This window comes from Schistocerca americana, chromosome 6 (genome assembly GCF_021461395.2).
Source record: "Schistocerca americana isolate TAMUIC-IGC-003095 chromosome 6, iqSchAmer2.1, whole genome shotgun sequence".
Taxonomy (NCBI): domain Eukaryota; kingdom Metazoa; phylum Arthropoda; class Insecta; order Orthoptera; family Acrididae; genus Schistocerca; species Schistocerca americana.
Genome location: NC_060124.1, coordinates 236,407,218 through 236,423,234, shown reverse-complemented (window position 1 = coordinate 236,423,234; position 16,017 = coordinate 236,407,218). Strand labels below are relative to the sequence as shown.

The window sequence follows — 16,017 nt, the reverse complement described above, 5'->3', positions numbered from 1 at the left end:
AATAAAAAAGGAGACGAGACTATGGCGTAGGAGGAGGAGGGGGCGGGGGGAGGGGGTAGGTAGGTAGGTAGGTGACATTAGAAAATCGACAGGATCAACAGTGATGCGTGTGTGCAGTAGTCCAGAGGAACCTTTTATAACAGCACTGGATGTCATACGGATCATGCTGAAATCAGAGTGACCGCCTGACCACTTACATGTGTTATCTGAATACGCTTGTTGTCCGCATGAACACGGGGCTGTTACGTAGCTACACTTGATTATGTTCAGGCCAAAGGAAACCTACCCAAGAGTAAAATTCTCAATATTCATAAACTATTTAAAGACTGTAATCGTACTAGGTAATTCAAAAAGAAGACTGATTTCCTACCAGAACTCTGGGGAAATGTAGTGTATCCGTTATGGAGAGCACTTACCACGCCCAAGTACGATCTATTTTAGTTGTGTACTGATGCAGTACCTGGCGCATGGAACAGAGGGGCCATTAAGGTGGTGCGTCGGTCTACGCACGATCGGATCACGCGTGTCTAAGAGAAACGGAGCGTTGCAAAAATTCTAGATTTTGTCGGTATTTAATGGCGATGAAAAACTATTTGGCAGCGCTATTGACTGGTATCACAGCAAGACCCGAGCCAAGGCTCATCTGTCACGAACGCAGAAATCTTCCAACTTCTGACATGTGACACGAAATGAATTATTACTTAGATTCTGGCGACTTTGTGTGTGTGTGTGTGTGTGTGTGTGTGTGTGTGTGTGTGTAGTTTCTCTTCATTCCTCTCAGTGCTTAATGGTATTCCGGTAGACCGTAACGCTCCTCACAACGCTTTGGATAGAGTAAGGAGATGCTATTGCTTTAATCGAAGCGTACTGTATCACAGTACTAAATTCCTCAAAATTTTAGGCAGATTCCTCTAGTCCTCTTCCCTGCATATTGAAAAGTTGGCTTTGTAGCTAGCAATGCTTCTTCGGCTTTCCAGTTCCCTTGCGACGTAGAACGTCCAAAACAAATGTAATTCCAACGTACAACAGGTGGTTATAAAAAGGATAACGCACACTGCTGCCTGACACTCCACTCCGGAATGGTATCAAAATTTCCGTATGACAACATTCGACATTACGCAAACGCTCCGCGTTTCTCTGAAGAATGTCAGATTGAAATTCCCCGCCGGAAGAGGACATGACGAAGTTTTGTACGTCAAATTATTGCAGCTTCGGAGGATGCGTAGTCCCTCTGGGTCAACTCAAAAGGTGTTTTATTTCCTCAAAGGTGTTTTATTTCAGCTCACCGATATAGGCATGTCGGGGTTTTCAAATACCGTCTGCTGGCTTTTCAGTAGCGTCTTTGGTTCGCCAGTGTACATTTCTAAGCTTCACCATGAAGCACTGAGCTGTTAGCTACGGACCTTCATCGCAATGTTAATATGCCAAGAAAATGTATTGTTGTATGACTTCATAATGAAGTAGTGTCTACATGCTATTATGTGATCATATTTTGTTGTTCCACGTTCTAAAATAAATAGAACTGCATATGTTTTCAAGTGTTTTCCACTGATGGAATGTACTGAATCAAGTACAGTTCCCATTCATTCGAGGTTACGGCGCAAAAAAGGGGCGCACATCACGTAGATCTAACTCCACCTAGCCGGCCGTAGTGGTCGAGCGGTTCTAGGTGCTACAGTCTGGAGCCGCGCGACCGCTACGGTCGCAGGTTCGAATCTTGCTCGGGCATGGATGTGTGTGGTGTCCTTAGGTTAGTTAGGTTTAAGTAGTTCTAAGTTCTAGGGGACTGATGAACTTAGAAGTTGAGTCCCATGGTGCTCAGAGCCATTTGAACTATTTTTTAAGTGTAGTGAACAGATGTCTCTGCGCCTCCGTGCTAACTGGACGAGCTCTGACGTTCGTCAATCGAATATTTCGGGCTGAAAACCAAGAACCTGATTTATTACACTTTTATTTTAATACTCCTTTCATGAGGTTTCACATCTTCCAATCCTCTGCATCTCAGACGTTTAACCTTCACACTATCTCTATCCTGTGGTCGATCTTGTCGTTATGCCTTCTCATACTTTGAATCGTGTATGTAACACAAATCACGTTAAATCGTAGTGTGAGTTATGTAGGCTTGAGTATCGTTAGAGATGAGGGACACAAGGATATGGAAGGAAATCAATGAAGGAAGGAAGATAGACATAAATGCCCCGATGGCGACAAGGAGCACAAGATCGAATTAGACAGAGGTGGGGAAAGGGAATCGGCCTAATCCTTTTCGAAGGATTTACCCCGACATTTGCCTTAATGAGCGAAAACCATAAATGTGGATGGCCGTACTGGGGATATGAACCGCCGTCTTCCCAAACCCGAGCCCCGATTGCACCACAAGGTGCAAAGAAACCGCCTGCGCACGTTAGACCTGACGGTGCTTATGAACGCTGTGGAAGTCATTAAACAGGTTGACCGGATAGAAATTCTGAGTGCTGCTCATTTCCTTGCATCTCAACGCCTGCATAAATTGGCACGGTAATTTTCTGACTAGGAGAGCGAACATGCTACCTTCCACGGCTAATGCAGCGGGAACCGGTGACATTTCAACATACGTTCCTGGTCATACATCGACGTACGTTTGCCAGAATTTTACTGTTTGTACATTCTTCCAGTCGCTTACAGGAATACTTAAAATCAATAGATCCCGCTGTAAAATTTTGTACAACACATTTCCACGCCTGTACAGAAATCCCTAATATTATTTTGTCAACATCACATCAGAAGTGTGTATTCCGATTTTCCAAAGGAAACAACATAGAAAACACTGAACCTGGGTAGAGCTACGTGAAACATGCCGTCAAATGCCAGCAGAGTTACGAGGTGCACGCGCGAATCGTTTCGTATGGGGGAGAAGAGTCCTTTAAACGAGTGGATACGCTGTCAGGAGTGAATGGAGGCAACGAAAATATTGACAGAGAGGCTTCGGGTTCACCACTTTCCGTCCCTCCGCGGAGGCAAGCGAAAGCTAAGAGCTATGCGGCTCAAGACGTCGATAGCCAAACCCAATATGTAAAGTAGTGAGTTGCGATGCGCGAACCATGTGCGGATGACGAACAGTCTTAAAGAACGTTTCTGAATCAGCCGCATAGTATCCAGGAGAGAAACAACGTATTCCCAAAAGACGCCAATCGCACCGATGACAGGTAATTTGGAAACTCAATACTGAGCCAAGAGGCCCCACATGTGGGTAACTTCAAAGGTCCAAAAATTATCTGGATTCGTTGTACATAGCCTCATTCTTAGGGCAAAGGCGTGAAGCATTCTGAATGGGCGTACAGTATTCTTCCACTAGGAATTAATGGTTTAAGAGAACCTCAGAATATCTACCGGTCATAAACTACCTCATAATGTTTTAATACTAGTTTGCCTGACCATTGTTTCAAGTTCAGCTTTTGCTTCGGAAAGAAGCTATAGCAGGACGGCACCAATCTATTTGTATTGACGCGCTAAGAAGTGAATATAAAAGAACGACATCGCACATTAACATTTCGTAGCAGGAGAGATTACGTGTTGTCAACTGAAAGGACATTCGATCGTCTGGTTTGCATACAACACTACATGCTACACAAGTTTGGTGTGTCATCTCTGGCGTATTGCTTTTTCAGTAAGACCACTGGCGATTTCACGTCGTCCAATAGAACCAATCCAACAAGCCCGATGTAGAAGAAAACTAAATGCCATTGTTTTGTGCTTGCAACAGACCGATCTGTTAATTCGCTACTATATTGTTCTGGCTAAATGCATCACACTGATTTGGATCATACAAGTATCATCCTATCAAACGACTAATGAGTTAGGTGTTACAAGTGACAACTATTGGCTATACGAGAGGCAAGATCTGAACTGTAACAATGTAACAATTCTTATCTCGAATCTTCTAACCATCACAAATCTGAGATAATAAAAAAAATTCTAGGGTAGCTATCACGTAAGCTGTACCGGCGACCCGGCTCTACAGTCGAAGCGGCATCTGAAGGCGACGATCGGCTTCCTTGCAGAAACACTGCGCAATTACTGTACAGAACATCTGACAGTAAACCGTAAAACCACGTAAGCAGTTAATATGTCGTGAATGCCCCAAATGTCATGTTACGAAGCTCTTTCTGTAGACTGGCGTCCGTATCTTACAAGTAACCAAGACGAGAAAAAGCTAAGAAAAGTACAGGTACGTGGTTCTAACCGACACGTTTTCAATTAGCTGCGAAGATGCAGCCGATCTTCATTTACATTGTACTATACAAAGTGTAAAAACATAAAATTAACAGCAAATGAAACTGCAGCTTCAGGTTTTTGCAATCGCCGCTTCATAGAAAGACAGAGCAACTTTTTTGTTAAAAATACTGTACTTTTGACACAGTTAAAATTACTAATGCGATCGGTGTTTTTACTTATAAATTCCGCGGAACATGAAAAAGGAAAGAAAATGCCCGACAGTGATATTAATGTTATAGAAGCGTGCAAAATCATGTAGATCAAGATTAACGATTATTTCTGGAGAAAAGATGTAGCGGAAAACAATACTAAGAGATTTAGTACTCGTTCGGAAGTAATCACGGTTTTTACACAGTAGAAAATATTGCAACGAGCCACAAGTTTTCTTGAAATGATTTTTTTTATACCATGGCTAGTTTCGGGCCTGAGCCCATCGTCAGATAGTAGTAGCGTTGACTTCTTGGAAGTTTTACATTTGCGTCTCCTGAAAAGCCCTACTTTACATAGCAGTACTTCCTACAGTGTAATTTTCGAAAACAGCTGCGGTATTCTCCAACCAAAATGGATAGAATAAACACGTTTTTGTCCCATCAGTGAGAGTTTTATAAGAGTACAATGGCGCGCGTCGACCGCGCAGCGTATATTTAAAAGGCGCAAAACGCCTGGGCGACGGCTATGCTACGCAAGACAACGTAACTAGAGACCGTAGGCAGAGCTGCTCATTGGTCCCAGACAAGAATACGGCGCAGCGGACAACATCCCGCTGGTGCTGGCTGGTTCTGCGTGCAAACGGAACTCACCGTATCATCTGGTCAAGAGCTAAAAGTAGCCACACCACGCCACTTTCTAATGCCTAAGTTATTAGATTGGAGCTTAAGTAGGTTGGGATCAGTTTAAGCTATCATTAAACGTTGCACGTTTGCGTTTTCCCCTAAGACATTTTTACAAGGATGCACCCAGCTCTTTCAAAACAAAAGTTCGAATATCTCGAATAAACACTGCTTAAATGGCGCAAATGACAGCGACGTTATAAACACAAATTCCTTTTTGCGCAACCACTGGCTACACGTAATCCCCCAGTGCTAGACTAGTACAAAAATACAAACAAAGCAGCAGATTTCTACTGAAGAATCAAACTGACATTAGAAACTTCCTAGCAGATTAAAACTGAGTGCCGGACCGGAACTCGAACCTAGAATCTTTGTTTTGCTCGGACAATCGTTTTGGCGACTGAGGTATCCACGTACTACTCACAGTTTTACTCCCGCCAGTGCCTGTCTCCTAACTTCCAAGCTCCCAGGTTTCGAGTCCCGGTGCGGCTCGTATTTTTAAGTTTCGAATCAGTGCTCACTCGGTTGCAGAACGAGAATTGATTTCGGAACCTGTAACTAGACAGCTAACAAGATATTCCTAGGGATGGCAACGACGACAAGTGAATCGATACATTCGTAGGCCGCTGGGATCACCGACTCTATAAGGGAACATCGATTCAAAATAAGAATTTAACATCACAGCATCCCCTGAATGAATGTTTCAGTCTACGCTGTAGTTCTTACTTTCCTGTTTGTTCTCGGTGTTCAGCTTGAAATCATGAAGACTTTACCCAAGCATGCTGCCGCGGTCATCTCCAGAACACATCACTTTGCTGACAGATGTAAGCCTACTGGTATGACAGATGCGGATTGAGTTCAAATCCTGGCACGGCACGCAGCCACAAACATTCTGGCGGGTTCACCGTCGTACGCACTCCAAGACGCATGGCCTTTTGTGAGACGTTACCCTTAAAAAGTCGGTCAGTTACAAGCGGAAATAACTACCGTTCATCATGAATACGTTCAATAGTGTAGCTGTTACCATGTCCCCTACCTTCACCAGTTTTAAAAGTCGCATGTGTAAGAAAGAGTGGGAGCACAAAACAACGATAGAGTAACAAATAGCCGCGCGGGATTAGCCGAGTGGTCTTAGGCGCTGCAGTCATGGACTGTGCGGCTGGTCCCGGCGGAGGTTCGAGTCCTCCCTCAGACATGGGTGTGTGTGTTTGTCCCTAGGGTATTTTAGGTTAAGTTGTGTGTAAGCTTAGGGACTGATGACCTTAGCAGTTAAGTCCCATAAGATTTCACACACATTTGAACATTTGAGAGTAACATATACCAGAAAACAAATAATAATAAATCCGTCAATCAACCGAACTATAGACAAAAGCTCCGTTCAGACAAATTGTCACCGCACCCGTGCTGTCCTAAACTATGTGATCACGCTAATACTTTTGAAGTCAGCTAGCAATTAAGATACAGAAATTGAGAAACAGTTGACTGTGGAACGAAGATGGTTGACAGTGAGATTTGAAAATATAGCACTTTCGTAGCAATGATCGAGACGCTGGTTAGGCCCTGTCTCGGGCGGCAGATCAAATGAAAAAAACCTCGTAGACTTCTCTGTGCTGAAACGCAGAACATTGAATCTGGCATCCTCACTACAACTATTCTTGCTTTGGTAACAACAAAGCCCAGGAAAGCAGGCGGTGTTGCAAGAACCCGCCGATTCTGTAACGCCACGTCGCGAAAATCAATTGCAAAAGTTGCTAAGTGTAAGCAAGGAAAACATTTACTTACATCATCAGTGTACTGGATGCACGCAGCTCTCTCGCCCGCGAGGCAGATGATCACTGTCCACAACCGAGAGTTCACAGAACGAAGTACAACACCCCGTGTCACTGTACACAAATGTGAGGAATGGTGAACACACACTGTGCGAAGCTGCGAGAGGAACCGCAGATCACTGTGCGCGCGGCACTTGTCGACCGGCTGTCACGCACGCGGACCGCTGGCTGGAGCTTGCCCTTCGCCTCTCCGGAGCTGACTCCATCTGACGCCCAGCACACGCTTCCTTCGCAGTCGACTGGCGGCGCGCGTCTGAGTGGCTCTCCTGGTTAGGACCCCGTCCTCCCCTCCGCCAGCGGCTGCTGCTGCTGCTGCCGCCCCTCCACGCCGCCCGGCTCCCCCCCTCCTGGTGGATCAACGCCCCCTCCTCCCTCTCGCGCTCGCCCCACCTCGGACAACTGGTGCAGCGAATTCGCTTCCCGGCGGAGCACGGAGCGGAATGGGGAACTGCCTTTCCCGATGGCGGCGAAGACAACAGCAACGGCCGCTTCCCTGCCGCATGCTTAAGAGCGCGCGTATTACTCACCGAGTCCCAATAACGCACGTAAGAAACTAGGCAGCTGCACGACGATCTCGTAAATCTTTACTCCCACAAGCCACCTTAACGTGTGTGGTTTTTGTTGCCCAGTGACTAGCCCCCTTTCCTGCCACTAGTGAATGGTGAGAGGAAGAATGACTACTTGCAATTCTCCGTGTGAGCTCGGATCCCTCTAATTTTACGAGGGGTCAAATACAGGGAGCGAAAGGCTATTTACAATTTGTACAGAAACCAGATGGCAGTTATAAGAGTCGAGGGACACGAAAGGGAAGCAGTGGTTGGAAAGGGATTGAGACAGGGTTGTAGCCTCTCCCCGATGTTATTCAATCTGTATATTGAGCAAGCAGTAAAGGAAACAAAAGAAAAATTCGGAGTAGGTATTAAAATCCAGGGAGAAGAAATAAAAACTTTGAGGTTCGCCGATGACATTGTAATTCTGTCAGAGACAGCAAAGGACTTGGAAGAGCAGTTGAACGGAATGGATAGTGTCTTGAAAGGAGGATGTAAGATGGACATCAACAAAAGCAAAACGAGGTTAATGGAATGTAGTCGAATTAAATCGGGTGATGCTGAGGGAATTAGATTAGGAAATGAGACACTTAAAGTAGTAAAGGAGTTTTGCTATTTGGGGAGCAAAATAACTGATGATGGTCGAAGTAGAGAGGATATAAAATGTAGACTGGCAAAGGCAAGGAAAGCGTTTCTGAAGAAGAGAAAGTTGTTAAAATCGAGTATAGATTTAAGTGCCAGGAAGTCGTTTCTGAAAGTATTTGTGTGGGGTGTAGCCATGAATGGATGTGGAACATTGACGATAAATAGTTTGGACAAGAAGAGAATAGAAGCTTTCGAAATGTGGTGCTACAGAAGAATGATGAAGATTAGATGGGTAGATCACATAAATAATGAGGAGGTATTGAATAGGATCGGGGAGAAGAGAAGTTTGTGGCACAACTTAACTAGAAGAGGGGATCGGTTGGTAGGACATGTTCTGAGGCATCAAGGGATGACCAATTTAGTATTGGAGGGCAGCGTGGAGGGTAAAAATTGTACGAGAGGCCAAGAGATGAATACACTAAGCAGATTCAGAAGGATGTAGGTTGCGGTAGGTACTGGGAGACGAAGAAGCTTGCACAGGATAGAGTAGCATGGAGAGCTGCATCAAACCAGTCTCAGGACTGAAGACCACAACAACAGTATGTTGGCGAGATCTGTTGACTTCTGGGAAAGTGCGCTCTCAGAATTTCAGCAGTAAACCACACAATCACGTACAAAGCCTCTCGCTTAGCGCCTGCCATTGGAACAGGATGAATATCTCCGTGCCGCTTACTCGCTTAGCAAACGAACCTGTGACGAAACGCGCAGGTCATTGGATTGTCTTTGTTTCCTCTATCAATCCTAAGTCGTAAGGATTCCGAACTACGGAGCAGTACTGAATTGACGGTCGGATGAGAATTTTATAAGCTACTTATTTCGATGGCAGATTACACTTGCTGGGGATTCTTCCAATAAATCTCAGTCTGGCACCTCCCTTTCCTACGACTGTTTTTGTATGGACGTTACACTCTATATCGCTCCGTACGCATACTCCCACTTATTTAATGGATATGTAGGTTTCCGCCGGCCGGAGTGGCCGAGCGGTTCTAGGCGCTACAATCTCGAACCACGCGACCGCTACGATCGCAGGTTCGAATCCTGCCTCGGACATGGATGTGTGTGATGTCCTTATGTTAGTTAGGTTTAAGTAGTTCTAAGTTCTAGGGGACTGATGACCTCAGAAGTTAAGTCCCATGGTGCTCACAGCCACTTGAACCATTTTTGTAGGTTTCCAAGAATTGTGCGGCAATCGTGTAATCTTACAATAATTATCATTTCTGATTATTTAAGCTCAATATGTTACATCTCTTTATGTTAAGAATCAATTGCCAACACCTGAACCAAGCGTCGATTTTCTCTAGGTCTTCCTTCAATTCGCTAAAATTTCCTAGCGTTCTGATGCCTTTATATACAACACCCACGAACTGCATCATGGAGCCTTCGGCGTTTCCCACTGGTTATTTATTGTGAACGGTAAGACCCTTTTGGCATACGCCCGAAACTACTCTTACATATGAAGACTTCTTTCCGTTGCTAATCTGTTGCTATATTTTATTTATTAGAAACTCTTTAGTCACAAAGGTAGTGCGATCTTCTGGACACTCGTCTTTTGTTTAATAGACGACAGGGTGACGCTTTCCGAAATCCAAGGAAAAAAATTAATCAATGTACGATATCGACATGAAAGATACTGTTGGCCCCACGACTGCATTTTAAAGTTAGGCTTTCAAGCCAGAGTATTTAAAGCCTCATAGTTCAAAGAGGGTGTCTGTAATCTGCGCTTTGCTTATCATCGAAGTGGATGGCAGGTGATAATTTTTATTGCACCGTGTGTTAAACCATCTTCCTGTTTCGTTTGCTGACGGCGCGTGGGAAGAATGTGTATCTACGCTCACGTGCCAACTCATACCTAGGGGCTTGAATATTATTCGTACTGTCTATATTGCCAGAACATCTTTAATTTTCAAGCGAGATGAAGTTCGTCTTCTTTTTTTTTCTTCAAGCGTCTGCCATTTAAGATTTTTCAACATGGCTGCTACACTCTCTCTCCAGTTAGACTGTAGTTAATCACATTGCCCTTCTTTGTACGCGCCAGATGTCTCGTGCCCCAGGGGCCTGTAAACCTGAGCTGTATTCATGGATAGATAGTGGAGGTCTTTTGTATCAAACCTCTTTTGAAGACGAACTCTAGTCGTAACTCACTAATATTGTATCCAATGGATACGCAAGCCTTTTTAGATATTCCTACGTATTTTCCTTATACGGCGGCGATGCCGTGCTGGATCAAAAGCTGTTTGAAAGTCTTACGAACACCGAATCAACCTCGTTCATATATGCATAGTACTGGGGATAACATCCCGTCGATATGGAGATCATTGTGGATGCGGTACAAGCTGAACTGGCAAAGTTGTAGGACTTTCGTTGTTGCCTAATTGCACGAACCAACTTAGTGGTTTACGAAAACCACTAAGTCAGGATTTCCGCTCGCGTATTTGAACACCGACTGTCTCGAATATGACACTCGTTGTCTGAGCTACAGCCTCGATTCGCAAAGTACGCGCCGTCAACACTACCACAATTGCGGAGTGGGTCATGCACTCTAAAAGAGAGGAGTTTCGCATCACAATGTGGTTCCGAGAATGTACGTGTCTGGAAGTCAGTAGAGTGATCGTTCTGTTCGTGGCGTAAACAGTTACGCGCTTGAGAATATTTCAAAGAAGCTGAGAAGAAGCAGGTTGTGCGAGTAAAATTACAACTTCGTTGGCGACTGAAATGTTTCATTAGAAGCATCTTGCAGTCAGCAGCTGCGGAAGTTCGGCCATTGGGGAAGTGAAAACTCAACCACTTTCACATGAACAAAACAATAGGGTCATCTTGATGAGTATCTCAGTGAATTTTCGAACAAGTTCAGTCATCTGGAATTCGAAAAGCTTTGTGCCTATTACGATGTTGGTGGAAACTACGTCAGTATCATACAGTTTAATTAACCAAACTAAGACTCCTATTTTAATTAAAGAACGATGTGTTTCGGATAAATGCATTTATAACCAATTTATGTTAGGATGTCCGAATGAGCCTACCAGAAAACATTTCCACAAAAGCTTTATTTGGAGCACAGGTACTTACGCCTCAGAAATCGGAGGGCAGACTTGGAAAAGCTGTAAATTTTCGAAGCTAACGTGAGTGACACGAGTAAGCACCGCGGCAATACTGAGAAGACCGGAAGAAAGGAGATCCATACTTAATAGTATTGGTTTATTAAGCAATTTATACCTGTTCTATACCCTTTAAATGTTACACGGGCTCTAGAGAGTTGGTAATTTTGCAGAGTTATCAAATCTGGCGGTCAACATCAGATGTGGTCAGTTCGGCAGGTCAATGTCCATCAGTGAATGAAGATAGGTGGCGCACATTTCTCATTCTGTCAGCTGAAACTACACGTTTACTGTCACCAGTTACAATTTATTTCCACTGCGCGTTTCAGAGGTTTAAACCATCAGCAGGTGAGTTTGTATCAATTAATAAGACGTGTATAGGTTGTGCGTACGACGCTGGAGTTAACCTGTAGTGCAGTCTAGTAGCATAAGACCAAAGCAATACAGTATCTTACTTAGTACAAGTCTCAAGTTTTGCGACTACGCTCAATGTAAATATTTACATTTATATTTCTGTTCATCTTTACAACAGAAGATCTCTACAGAACTTTGAGACTTGTACTGAAGCAGAGTTTTGTTTTCGTCTTTAACTACGAGACAGCGCCACAGGTTACTCCAAGGTCGAACACACAACCCATACATGTCTTATTAACTATCATAAATTTACCTGATGATGAAGGTTTAAATCTCTTAAAAGGTGTAACGCAAATAAAATAAATTGTGGCTGCTAAAGGTAAAGTTATAGTTTCAATTAAAATTAATAAGCCATAGTAAACCATAACCTTAAATGTACGCATTTGAAGTTCCTTATTTTTAGTGTACTAAGTATCTGGATGCACAGGAAGCGGAATTGAATAGTTCTGGTGGTGACTAAAACTAGCCAAAAACGGTAATCCTGCAAAATGAATGATGATGATCGAGACTGTATAAAAATTATAAAAAAGGCTTAGTGAATAGTACTATCACTTACTTAACACACAAGCCAATGTATTACGGGAATGATGGAGGAACGAAGTATCGTCGAAGTCTGAAGTCGCTACAAGAGGACGTGGATGGCGTCGGAAGATGGGAGCGAGTGTAAGGGCGTTGAGCGAAGGAGAAGCTGGCATCTCATCAACGTTCAGGAGCGTGAGAACTGGACAGTTTCGAGTTCTTATCCTCGTGCCGCAGTGCTTACTCGAGCGGCGGGTGGTACACGTAACACTTCCAGGACAGCTAATAGTCATATCGCAGCTCAAGAATGCGGCCGAAGGCTTCAGAGAGAAGGCGGCCGCCAAAGTACCCAGAAGCACCGGCGAAGTGTCGGCGACTGGGCAGAGACACTTCGGAGGTCCAGGCAGTAAAGCAGGAAGCGATGCCTACACGCGGTCGCGTAAGCCTGCGGGCCATCCCTGGGAATACCAGGTCTAGCCGCTGAGCAGGTAACAACGCATATGAGGTGGTACCTCGCACTTCCTCTGAGATTTCTGGTCAAGTCCCACACCAGGCTCGTTAGGAATTCCTCAGTCCGTCCCATCTCCCAACGTCACTGCTTACGGGTTGCGTGTTGATACTCACGGCCCTCGATGACCAGTGTATCACTGCTCAGAATCCGTGCACGTATAAATCGGGAAGGCCGTAGTTATAACTTAAAAATAAGGATAGAAGGCGGCTCACACAGAATTTCTAGTTGGTGTGATGAATGGCAGATTACTCTGAATCCAGGAAAATATAAGTTAGTGCGCACGAATACGAAAAACAATGCTGTAATGTTCGAATACAGCATTAGAGGTGTACTGCTTGACACAGTCACATTGATTAAATATCTAGGTGTAGTGTTGCATTAAGATATGAAATGGAGCGAACACGTCAGTTTGGTAGTAGGGGAGGCGAATGCTCGACTTAGTTTCACTGCGAGAATTTTGGGAAAGAGTAGCTCATCTGTAAAGGAGACAGTAATATCACAAATTGAGTCCGCCTTGATGCAAAACACCTTGTTATTCGTTTATTTCTTTATTCTCCCAAAATAGTTTCGGCGACAAATATCACCCTCATCAGTGGTTTTTTAAAACCTTATTTATTGTATAAAACCCACTGATGATGGTGATATTTGTCGCCGAAACTGGTTTGGGAAAATAAAGAAATAAACGAATAGCAAGGTGTTTTGCATCAAGGCGGACTCAATTTTTGATATTACTGTTTTTCTATGCAAACACGAACCAAATGGAAGAGTTCCAAGATAAAAATATTGTAAAGGAGACGACGTGTAGAAGGCTAATACGACCCATTCTTGAATACAGCTCGAGTGTTTGGGGTACCCAGCAGGTCGGATTAAAGAACGACATCGAAGCACTTCAGAGGTGTCCTGACAGAATATGTTACCGTTAGGGACTGTCAGAACGCAGTTATTACGGAGAGGCTTCGGGAACTCAAATGGGAATTCGTGGAGGGAAGACGACTCTCTTTTTGCGAGACACTACTGCGAAAATTTAGAAAACCGGCAATTGAGGCCGACTGCAGATCGACTCTACTGCCGCCACAGTACATTTCGCGTAAGAGGCACGAAGATGAGAGACGTTCTATTTGCGAGTGAAATTAGACAGGAAACGACTATAATAGCAGTGGTACGTAGTACCCTCCCCCATGGCTTGCGCAGTATGTGTACGGATGTAGATTAAATAAGATGAGCAAAGAATATCGACTGATTATGAATTGCCGGCCGCGGTGGCCGTGCGGTTCTAGCGCTGCAGTCCGGAACCGCGGGGCTGCTACGGTCGCAGGTTCGAATCCTGCCTCGGGCACGGATGTGTGTGATGTCCTTAGGTTAGTTAGGTTTAAGTAGTTCTAAGTTCTAGGGGACTGATGACCTAAGATGTTAAGTCCCATAGTGCTCTGAGCCATTTGAACCATTTGATTATGAATTAGAACTGAGACACGCCGCCTGTATCAAATTATTAAATGACGTTATGTTTCCTTAATTAGTCTATCACGGTCAGTTGCGTGATCTGATTGTGACTCGTCAATATATATACGTGTGTGTGTGTGTGTGTGTGTGTGTGTGTGTGTGTGTGTGTGTGTGTGTGTGTGTTTGTGTGTTGTGTATGTGTTAAGTTACTGATTACAGAAATGCACTGTTTACATGTAAATTTCATAACATACGAAAGTATCTGATACATTTGTGTACAGAGACTGATGTAATACTGAATTTTTAAGTCGGTACTTACAGATCGTATGAGGTCGAAATCAGCTGATCGTGATACACTAATAAAAATGACTAATAAGCAAAAATTATGTGCGGTAATAATATGGACCGAGACTGAACCGACGGGAGGCAAAAGTATTAAGGTGCAGCAGAAATAAAAGTAGCGACAAACTTAATATAAAGATTGTAAACCACGTACCAGATGAAATAATTTTATCTGCTACCGAGGAACCCATGTGTGCATCCAGGGTTCGGTTCTAGACGGAGTCAGATATTCTCACTGTCCTCCCCACCCCCCACCCACGCAATTTAATTTGCCGTCACCCCCACATTTAACGTATTGCAGATGCCTACGATTTTAATAATAATCACAATAAAATATATAAAACATTTCAATATAATCATAATAATTTGCTTACGTCGGTGCTTGCTACAGTGGTTTTTCTTTTCTTGAATCCGCACCATTGGAAGCAACATAATCCGTAACGGACTAAGATTGACATAAAAGAAAACAGAAGAGCACACACAGAGACTGCACTCTTCGCCAAAAGAATTTAAACGGTTCAGAGCACTATGGGACTTAACATCTGAGGTCAACAGTCCCCTAGAACTTAGAACTACTTAAACCTAACTAACCTGAGGACATCACATACATTCATGCCCGAGGCAGGATTCGAACCTGCGACCGTAGCAGTCGTGCGGTTCCGGACCGAAGCGCCTACAACCGCTCGGCCACCGCGGCTGGCCAAAAGAATTCCATTGATATCAAGTGAAATAATTAATCTGAAAAAAAAAAATATTTCTGAGGACCTACACCTGGAGCACAATACTCTATGGATGTGGTGAATCACGACCTGAGAAGAGTCTTAGATGTGATGTTATTTTGTAGAATGATGATGAAAATAGTGTGGACTGATAATATACGAAAGTACGAGGTTCCCTGCGGAATCGACGAGGGGAATAATATGTGAGAAACAATGGCTAAAAACGAGGAACAGGATGACAGAGCATCTGTTAAGACATCAGGAAATAACTTCTGTGGTACAAGTGCTACAGAGACGTAAAGAGGAGAGGAAATCTTGCGGGGTAACACTTTTTTAACAAGTCAGAAGAGTGGTGACAAATAAAATTTGTTTCCAACTCTAGATGCGAACATTAGACATTAGGTCATATATAAGTTAAAATACTAATTCCAAAGAATTTTATTTTCATTAGCAGATGGATTAATTTAAATCACACTATTTTTCTCAGCAATGTGTGACACTGTCTGCCAGTGTTCACATACAATTTTTCCGATCGGTATTTACATGAGACCCACTGTTTTCACTTTCTTATATAAAAGCATCTACGCTTATTGCGATAGTTCGTTACGGAGACAGTTGGTGAGAATGCCGAGTTTTATATTACGTGGGAGAAGGCTTTGCATTTCGTGACGTGGCGTCCAGTGTGAATCGATCTTTGGACTTCAACGTCCCGCCGGTATTGAGGTCATCAGAATACTGGTTGAGTTACATAAGGATGAGAGAAGGAATCAGGTGCGGCTTATTGGAGAAATTATACTGGCGTTCGCATCAAGAGACTGAGGAAAACTGACGAAAAAGTAAATCAAGAGGGCCGAGCGGAAATTTTCTATAG

At 43.8% G+C, this 16,017-nt stretch overlaps 1 long non-coding RNA gene across 1 annotated transcript in view; it reads right to left on the bottom strand.

The window, feature by feature from the left end:
• Positions 1 to 7,144, bottom strand: part of LOC124619236 — a 33,362-nt gene extending 26,218 nt beyond the window's left edge. Inside the window, exon 1 of the long non-coding RNA XR_006980062.1 lies at positions 6,867 to 7,144. This is a non-coding gene — a long non-coding RNA (uncharacterized LOC124619236). The remainder of the gene's footprint in view (positions 1 to 6,866) is intronic.
• Between the last annotated feature and the right edge of the window lie 8,873 nt (positions 7,145 to 16,017).